Source organism: Rhipicephalus microplus, unplaced genomic scaffold, assembly GCF_043290135.1.
Source record: "Rhipicephalus microplus isolate Deutch F79 unplaced genomic scaffold, USDA_Rmic scaffold_695, whole genome shotgun sequence".
Taxonomy (NCBI): Eukaryota; Metazoa; Arthropoda; class Arachnida; order Ixodida; family Ixodidae; genus Rhipicephalus; species Rhipicephalus microplus.
This window is the reverse complement of record NW_027465251.1, coordinates 13,152-22,500: the sequence shown is the minus strand read 5'-3', so window position 1 is coordinate 22,500 and position 9,349 is coordinate 13,152. Positions and strand designations below refer to the sequence as shown.

The 9,349-nt window shown below is 60.3% G+C and overlaps 3 non-coding genes across 3 annotated transcripts in view; all 3 read right to left on the bottom strand.

The window, feature by feature from the left end:
* Positions 1–170, bottom strand: part of LOC142795482 (large subunit ribosomal RNA) — a 4,027-nt gene extending 3,857 nt beyond the window's left edge. The window contains exon 1 of the ribosomal RNA XR_012893062.1: positions 1–170. This exon is cut by the window's left edge and continues 3,857 nt beyond it. This is a non-coding gene — a ribosomal RNA (large subunit ribosomal RNA).
* A 1,154-nt stretch (positions 171–1,324) lies between these two features.
* Positions 1,325–1,477, bottom strand: LOC142795483 (5.8S ribosomal RNA). The gene has a single exon (XR_012893063.1). It is a non-coding gene; the product is annotated as a 5.8S ribosomal RNA (ribosomal RNA).
* Positions 1,478–3,196: 1,719 nt separating this feature from the next.
* On the bottom strand, positions 3,197–5,011 carry LOC142795484 (small subunit ribosomal RNA). Its single transcript, XR_012893064.1, has one exon. It is a non-coding gene; the product is annotated as a small subunit ribosomal RNA (ribosomal RNA).
* Between the last annotated feature and the right edge of the window lie 4,338 nt (positions 5,012–9,349).

Genomic DNA, 9,349 nt, shown 5'->3' with positions numbered 1-9,349 from the left:
ACGTCGCCTCCCATACACCACATTTCCCGACCGCCTGCAAGGACGGGGGATTCGGTGCTGGGCTCGGTCCCGTTTCGCTCGCAGCTACTCGGGGAATCCCTGTTGGTTTCTTTTCCTCCGCTTAGTGATATGCTTAAATTCAGCGGGTTGTCTCGCCTGATCTGAGGTCGACAGCGGATACATTCGCTTCCATCAACTTCCTGCACGACCGCGTGCGCTCGCCCTACCAAGTGCGCCCGCAACCCTGTACAGGGCCACTTCTTCACAAGGCTGGCAATCGGCTTCCCCGCTGCACGCGTGCGGCGCACAACCGGTGTGACGTGGAAGTGACGGGACACGTTCGTAAACCCATCGCGAACCGAGTACGACGCCCTACCAAGTGCGCCCGCAACCCTGTACAGGGTCACATCTTCACAAGGCTGGCAAGCGGCATTCCGCTGCGCGCGTGCGTCGTCCGAGCAGTTGCGTGATAAACGACCGTGTCGAAAGCCCAAACACCGCCGAGGCCAGTCGCCGCCGCCGCAAGGGCAGCCACGCAGCCTGGCGAGAGGCATCGTCTCGTGTAGCGTCGCCCCCGCCCCAACTGGAGTGGCCCAGTTTTTTGAACGGGACGGGAACTGCGAAGCACTTAGACCGACGGCGGACTACGACGAGAACGCCTTAAGCTTCGCCAACGTTTCGCCAACTCGTGCGGGAGACTTTTTCCGCTTCGCGGCAAGTCGTCGCGCCGTGCTCTCCGCATCAACCGCGTACGCAGCGAACCGCAAACGTCGGGCGCAGCCTCCTCACCTCCCTGCGCTTTGCGCGCGAACGTTCCCTGTTCGCGCGGCAAAGCCTGGAGGAGGCACGGCCCCGCAGCGTGTTCGAGCGCCCGGTCTACGGGACACCCTGCTTACTTCGAGGGCAACAAGCGCAACGCAAGGCTGCGATCTCGCGCACTTTGCGCACGGCTGGAGAAGCTTTGCTGGCCGGCTTTCGCTCCTCGTGTTTACCGTGCGTTAAAGTTGCGCGTCCGTGGCTCTCGCAGCTCTTGCGCGCCCGGTCGCAGAGAGGAGTACGCAACCTCGACCGCACTTTCCCTGCAGGCTTCCTTCCGACTCGAAGTCCTGCGGCGGTCTCAACGAGGTGCCACATCCTCAATGCAGTCGGTCGCCCCCGTTTCGGTTGGGCTCTGGCACGACGGTCGCCACCGTCTCGCCCTTGAGTGGCCGCTGTTGGCGCTCGCTGTGAGGTGTTCAGCGTGCTGTCCGTGTTGCCGACGCGGTCAAAACGAGTCGACGGCTCACGTTCCCTTGTGCGCCGAAGGCTCTCTTGATATGTGATCCGACCCTCAGACAGACGAAGCCAAGGGAAGACCCAAGGCCGCAATGTGCGTTCAAAGAATCAGTGCTCAGTGTGTCCTGCAATTCACACCAAGTCTCGCAGCTGGCTGCGTTCTTCATCGACCCGAGAACCGAGTGATCCACCGCTTAGAGTCGTGAAAAAGTGTTTGTTCAATTCCGTACAGTCAAAACCAAACGTTTCTGGCACTCGGCCAAACAGTGGCCAAGAAGGGCGCTTTTCAGCGCACGCTTGGACTCCAAAACTCTGCCGCGCCTTTTTCGGCTGCCGCAAATCGAGCAAACGGTGTGTTTCGGACGGCGTTTCGCTTCCGCTACTTGCGAGTGCTTTCGTGGTCCACCCCTCTATAAATACTCGGGAGGCGTCGAAGCCGGTTCTCCAAGCCGGACCCGTAGGTATCGTTGTGTGCTCGCTCTCATTGGCCCGCCTAACCAGAAAATGCCTGCGGTACACCCATTTGGATAAGAGTGCACGCAGATGCGGGCCTCGACGGCTACACATTTCCTCGGGCGGCCGCCTCCCGGCCTCCGTGGAGCGCGGGATGCACGGTCCCATCGACAAGCCTCTCCCGTTTTTACCGTGGCGTCGCGGTTCACCACGGCGGGCGGGTCGGTCTCCTCCGCATAAAAAGGGGGACCCCCGCTTTTTGTTCCACGAAATCGCACAAGCTTTTTTCGCATCCACGGTTTGCCACCGCACACCAAAATGCCGATCCGGCTGCCTACTTTAGCCAACAGGTGGAGCCAGGCGCGCCGTACTTGCGCGGCACTTCCCACGTCCACCGAAGTCGGTGCCAAGGACCACTTTCGGCGCCGGAGCCGCGTACGAGCCTACTCGAGGCGGAAGAACGAAGCCAGCAAGGGCCTGGCCGCAAGTGCGTTCAATTGTCGGGACGTCCAAGTCCCTCGTTCTTCCGTGCTTCCTCTTTCGGCAAGTCGTTGCGGCACCTTCCCAAAGCGCGCAGACCCGCTAATCGCGACGAGCGCGACGTGGCCGTGCCGCCTTTCCCTCGGCAGCAAGCAAAACGCCTGGCAACGTCGACGCTCCCCTAACCGCGATCTCGCACCGTGTTTCGTGTGGCGAATTCAAAAGCCGGCCGGCGCTGCTGCAACCATTACGGTCGGTACGCATACGCCGCGGAGGGCGGGACGGTCATCGGAGCGTGCGGTTCCTCCATCGAGTACTGCGCACCTCGGCCGTCGCATCGCCGTGCCATGACCGGCCGCGCGTCAACGCGAACCGGTGCCAGCGAGATCCCTCGCCTGCAAGAACCGACCGGCAGCCTCCGTCACCCGAGGACGCGGAGGCGCTTGCCGCGGACGGCGGGACGGTATGCACTGGTGCACAGCGGACCCGTCACATCGCCAGTTCCTTGACCGACCGCCGACGCTTGTGCCGTTCCTCTCGTACTTGGCAGTCGCCGCGCGATTGTCGGGTCTCGTTCTTGCACGCTCGAACGGTCGGGAGGGCACTCGGCTGGCGTTTCGGGAACGCGCAGCCTCGCCTTCTACCGACGTAACCACGACTCGCCGTTCGCGCTCCGCCGCTCCTGTTTACAGTACTAGGCGGTCCCGCAGCGGTCGGGTCGCGCATTTCGAGCGCTTCGAGCCACGGTGCAGTGGCGGGTCGAAAGCCGACCTATGAGTGCGTTGCGCCGTTTGTACCCGCGTCCGCCACCTGGCCGACCGTCCAAGGTCGCGGTGTTGGCGTCCGCTGGGCGCAACAATTTGTCACGGGGTGCCGCTCCACATTCAGGCAGCCCCGTGGGGAAAAGCCGACCCCGCGTCCAAACGGGGTCAGCGGCAGAAAGTGTCGGGCGCAGACGCAGCTGAGGCGCTCACCCTTCACAATCCGTTAATGATCCTTCCGCAGGTTCACCTACGGAAACCTTGTTACGACTTTTACTTCCTCTAAATGATCAAGTTTGGTCATCTTTCCAACAGACCGGCGCAACCGAAAGGCCGCGCCGGACATCGGTCCGAAGACCTCACTAAATCATTCAATCGGTAGTAGCGACGGGCGGTGTGTACAAAGGGCAGGGACGTAATCAACGCGAGCTTATGACTCGCGCTTACTGGGAATTCCTCGTTCAAGGGGAACAATTGCAAGCCCCTATCCCAATCACGAAAGAAGTTCCACGGGTTACCCAGTCTTTTCAGACAGGGATAAAGACACGCTGCTTCCTTCAGTGTAGCGCGCGTGCGGCCCCGGACATCTAAGGGCATCACAGACCTGTTATTGCTCTGTTTCGTGCGGCTAGGAGCCGCTTGTCCCTCTAAGAAGGTTGTAAGGTGCTGGGAACCCCGCACCTATTTAATAGGCTAGAGTCTCGTTCGTTATCGGAATTAACCAGACAAATCGCTCCACCAACTAAGAACGGCCATGCACCACCATCCACCGAATCAAGAAAGAGCTCTCAATCTGTCAATCCTCCCAGTGTCCGGGCCGGGTAAGTTTTCCCGTGTTGAGTCAAATTAAGCCGCAGGCTCCACTCCTGGTGGTGCCCTTCCGTCAATTCCTTTAAGTTTCAGCTTTGCAACCATACTTCCCCCGGAACCCAAATACTTTGGTTTCCCGGAAGCTGCCCGCCGAGTCATTTGAGTAACTCAGGCGGATCGCTGGTTGGCATCGTTTATGGTCAGAACTAGGGCGGTATCTGATCGCCTTCGAACCTCTGACTTTCGTTCTTGATCAATGAAAACATTCTTGGCAAATGCTTTCGCAGTAGTTCGTCTTGCGACGGTCCAAGAATTTCACCTCTAGCGCCGCAATACGAATGCCCCCGTCCGTCCCTCTTAATCATTACCTCGTATTCCAAAAACCAACAGAACAGAAACGAGGTCTTGTTCTATTATTCCATGCAAGTTTATTCAGGCGACTCGCCTGCGTTGAGCACTCTAATTTTTTCAAAGTAAAAGCACCGGCCATCTCGAGGCACACAATGAAGTGCACCAAGAAAGAACCGGCATGATGTTCAGTCCGAGCCGTCGCATCGGGTAGATGCACTACTCGTCTGGAACTGAGATCCAACTACGAGCTTTTTAACCGCAGCAGCTTTAGTATACGCTATTGGAGCTGGAATTACCGCGGCTGCTGGCACCAGACTTGCCCTCCAATTGATCCTCGTTAAAGGATTTAGAGTGTACTCATTTCAATTACGGGGCCTCAAAAGAGTCCCGTATTGTTATTTTTCGTCACTACCTCCCCGTGCCGGGAGTGGGTAATTTGCGCGCCTGCTGCCTTCCTTGGATGTGGTAGCCGTTTCTCAGGCTCCCTCTCCGGAATCGAACCCTGATTCTCCGTTACCCGTAACAACCATGGTAAGCAAGTAACCTACCATCGAAAGTTGATAAGGCAGACACTTGAAAGAAACGTCGCCGGCTCGTGGCCATGCGATCAGCACAAAGTTATCCAGAGTCACCACACAATACGGGCCGAAACCCGATCGATCTTGGTCTAATAAAAGCACCCGTTACCCAAAGGGCTCCAGGCTCACTGCATGTATTAGCTCTAGAATTGCCACAGTTATCCAAGTAGGAAGAAACGATCTAAGGAACCATAACTGATTTAATGAGCCATTCGCGGTTTCGCCTTATTTCGGCATGTACTTAGACATGCATGGCTTAATCTTTGAGACAAGCATATGATTACTGGCAGGATCAACCAGGTAATCGTTCGACTGCGCGTCCGTCCTCGCCCTCGGCGGGCCGGACGCAGTCTGTGTGCGGCGGAGGCCACCTTCAGGCGCCCCAACACGCTTATTTTGCACTCCGAGATGACGGCGTTCGAGCTCGCTACGGCACAACCTTCCCGAAAGACGAGTGGGAGCCGTGCGGCAAGAAGCACGTTCATGCTCGCTCTTTTTCGTTGCATCGACTCGGTCGCGCCGTGCGGGTTGCCCAAGCCCGCTGCACTGTCGGTGGACCGGCCGGAACTAGCAACGGAGCCGAGACTGCAAAGCCGCCAGACGACGGGTCACGCCCGCGTCTTCGGCGCTTTCGCATCTGAATCGCCCGAGGACGACACGGAACACACCTCGATATCGTGGTAAAATGGCACCGTCCGACAACCAGCCCCTAACGCATCAAGCGGATGAGGCTGCAGACGACTGCCGTGGATTCCCCTGGAGCAGACCCGAGGACACGCTTGACGAGGCCGAAGCCCGCCGCATATCAGACACCCGGTCGCTTTCGCGTACGCCGCTCACGAGAACCCCCACATAATAGCAGCGATAAGTACCCAGACCTCCTTGGGCCCTAATACGAGCGTACTCGAGAAAATTTCACCGCGGGTGTGCCCCGAAACGTGTGGCATGTTGAGCGTGCCACAAGTCTACGTCGCTCTCAAACCCGCCGAGGTCGTAGAATTTGCGACCCTACTCACGAAATTCCCACCGAGGATACGGCCGCAAACGTACCGCACCTTGGGTAGGCCACGAGTTTGTGCAACACTACGCTGACGGCACAGCACCGAGGTCGTGCGCGCACGCACGGGAAAATTCCGCCGCGGTTTCTGCCGAAAACGTGAGGCACCACGACTCTCCGCAAGTTCGCGTCGACTGCGAAAGACCGAAGTCGTGAACGACGTGTCCGCTACTCGCCGCCGACACGCTGGACACCAAACGTACAACGACTCGACGGCGTCGTAGAGGCCCACGACGCGGTTTTCCTTAACGACGTCTCGGCGTGGCACCGACAGGTTAGAACGGCCGACCAACGTTCCCTGTCCGCCGTTCGGCTCAGTCGAAGGGCTCGGCGACTTCGGCAACGCTGCGAAGCCGCACGGTGACGCACGCCATGTCCCCATTTTTTTTTTCTTTCTGCGTCTGCCGGGGTGCCCCTATAATAGCAGCGATAAGCACCCAGACCGCCGTGGGTCGCTCGCCCCGGCTGACGTGGTTTTTCGTACTCCTGCGGCGGTCGCCGTCAAGCACGTCCAAATACGCTACTTTCGTGGGCGCATTCACGCTCTTTCGCTTCGCCGGAGTGCCAGCACTCACTCTGCCAAAAACGGCGAACATCCGAGCGGCGGTTCCCACTTTTGCGTCGGCGTCGCAAACCCCGCCCCGGCAGACGAGGTTTGCCGTACTCGTGCGACGGTGGCCGGCGGGCACGTCGAAAGACGCCGATATCGTGCGCGAATTGGCGCACCTTGGCTTCACCGGAGTGCCGCCACTGACTCCTCCAAAAACGGCGAAGATCCGAGCGGCGCTTCCCACTTTCGCATCGGCGTCCCGAACTCCGCCCCGGCTGACGCGGTTTACCGTACTCGTGCGACGGTCGCCGGCGAGCACGTGGAAAGACGCCGATATCGTGCCCGAATCGGCTCCGTTCGGCTTCGCCGGAGTGCCAGCACTGGCTCGGCGAAAGACGACGAACATCCGAGCGACGGTTCTCACTATTGCGTACGCGTCGCAAACCCCGCCCCGGCAGACGCACTTTGCCGTACTCGTGCGACGGTCGCCGGCGAGCACGTAGAAAGACGCCGATATCGTGCCGGAATCGGCCCCGTTTGGCTTCGCCGGAGTGCCAGCACTCACTCGGCCACAAACGGCGAACATCCGAGCGGCGGTTCCCACTTAGCCGTCGGCGTCCCGAACTCCGCCCCGGCAGACGCGGTTGCCGAGCTCGTGCGACTAGCGACCGCGAAGCCGTCTCGCGACGCCGCTTTCGTGCGCGGCTCCCACTGCGACCTGGGTCACCCGAGGTCGACGAGCAAAAAAGAATGTCGAAAAAAATTTTTTTTTTTTTTGCGTCTGCCGGGGTGCCCCTATAATAGCAGCGATAAGCACCCAGACCGCCATGGGTCGCTCGCCCCGGCTGACGTGGTTTTTCGTTTTCCTGCGGTGGTCGTCGTCAAGCACGTCCAAACACGCCACTTTCGTGGGCGCATTCGCGCTCTTTCGCTTCGCCGGAGTGCCAGCACTCACTCTGCCAAAAACGGCGAACATCCGAGCGGCGGTTCCCACTTTTGCGTCGGCGTCGCAAACCCCGCCCCGGCAGACGAGGTTTGCCGTACTCGTGCGACGGTGGCCGGCGGGCACGTCGAAAGACGCCGATATCGTGCGCGAATTGGCGCACCTTGGCTTCACCGGAGTGCCGCCACTGACTCCTCCAAAAACGGCGAAGATCCGAGCGGCGCTTCCCACTTTCGCATCGGCGTCCCGAACTCCGCCCCGGCTGACGCGGTTTACCGTACTCGTGCGACGGTCGCCGGCGAGCACGTGGAAAGACGCCGATATCGTGCCCGAATCGGCTCCGTTCGGCTTCGCCGGATTGCCAGCACTGGCTCGGCGAAAGACGACGAACATCCGAGCGACGGTTCTCACTATTGCGTACGCGTCGCAAACCCCGCCCCGGCAGACGCACTTTGCCGTACTCGTGCGACGGTCGCCGGCGAGCACGTAGAAAGACGCCGATATCGTGCCGGAATCGGCCCCGTTTGGCTTCGCCGGAGTGCCAGCACTCACTCGGCCACAAACGGCGAACATCCGAGCGGCGGTTCCCACTTAGCCGTCGGCGTCCCGAACTCCGCCCCGGCAGACGCGGTTGCCGAGCTCGTGCGACTAGCGACCGCGAAGCCGTCTCGCGACGCCGCTTTCGTGCGCGGCTCCCACTGCGACCTGGGTCACCCGAGGTCGACGAGCAAAAAAGAATGTCGAAAAAAATTTTTTTTTTTTTTTTTGCGTCTGCCGGGGTGCCCCTATAATAGCAGCGATAAGCACCCAGACCGCCATGGGTCGCTCGCCCCGGCTGACGTGGTTTTTCGTTTTCCTGCGGTGGTCGTCGTCAAGCACGTCCAAACACGCCACTTTCGTGGGCGCATTCGCGCTCTTTCGCTTCGCCGGAGTGCCAGCACTCACTCTGCCAAAAACGGCGAACATCCTAGTGGCGGTTCCCACTTTTGCGTCGGCGTCGCCAACCCCGCCCCGGCATACGCGGTTTGCCGTACTCGTGCGGCGGTGGCCGGCGGGCACGTCGAAAGACACCGATATCGTGCGCGAGTCGATGCTTCTTGGTCTCGCAGGAGGGCCGCCACTCACTCCTGCAAAAACGGCGAAGATCCGAGCGGCGCTTCCCACTTTTTCGTCGGCGTCGCAAACCTCGCCCCGGCAGACGCGCTTTGCCGTACTCGTGCGACGGTCGCCGGCGAGCACGTCGAAATACGCCGATATCGTGCCCGAATCGGCCCCGTTTCGCTTCGCCGGAGTGCCAGCACTCGCTCGGCCAAAGACGACGAACATCCGAGCGACGGTTCCCACTATTGCGTACGCGTCGCGAACCCCGCCCCGGCAGACGCGGTTTGCCGTACTCGTGCGGCGGTGGCCGGCGGGCACGTCGAAAGACGCCGATATCGTGCACGAATTGGCGCTCCTTGGCTTCACCGGAGTGCCAGCACTCACTCGGCCAAAAACGGCGAACATCCGAGCAGCGGTACCCACTTAGCCGTCGGCATCCCGAACTCCGCGCCGGCTGACGCGGTTGCCGAGCTCGTGCGACTAGCGACCGCGAACGCGTCTCGCGACGCCGCTTTCGTGCGCGGCTCCCATTGCGACCTGGGTTACCCGAGCTCGACCAGCAAAAAAGAAGGTCGAAAATTTTTTTTTTTTTTTCTGCGTCTGCCGGGGTGCCCCTATAATAGCAGCGATAAGCACCCAGACCGCCGTGTGTCGCTCGCCCCGGCTGACGTGGTTTTTCGTACTCCTGCAGCGGTCGCCGTCACGCACGTCCAAATACGCCACTTTCGTGGGCGCATTCGCGCTCTTTCGCGTCGCCGGAGTGCCAGCACTCACTCTGCCAAAAACGGCCAACATCCGAGCGGCGGTTCCCACTTTTGCGTCGGCGTCGTAAACCCCGCCCCGGCAGACGCGGTTTGCCCTACTCGTGCGACGGTCGCCGGCGAGCGCGTCGAAAGACGCCGATATCGTGCGCTAATTGGCGCTCCTTGGCTTCTCCGGAGTGCCGCCACTCACTCCTCCAAAAACGGCGAAGATCCGAGCGGCGTTCTC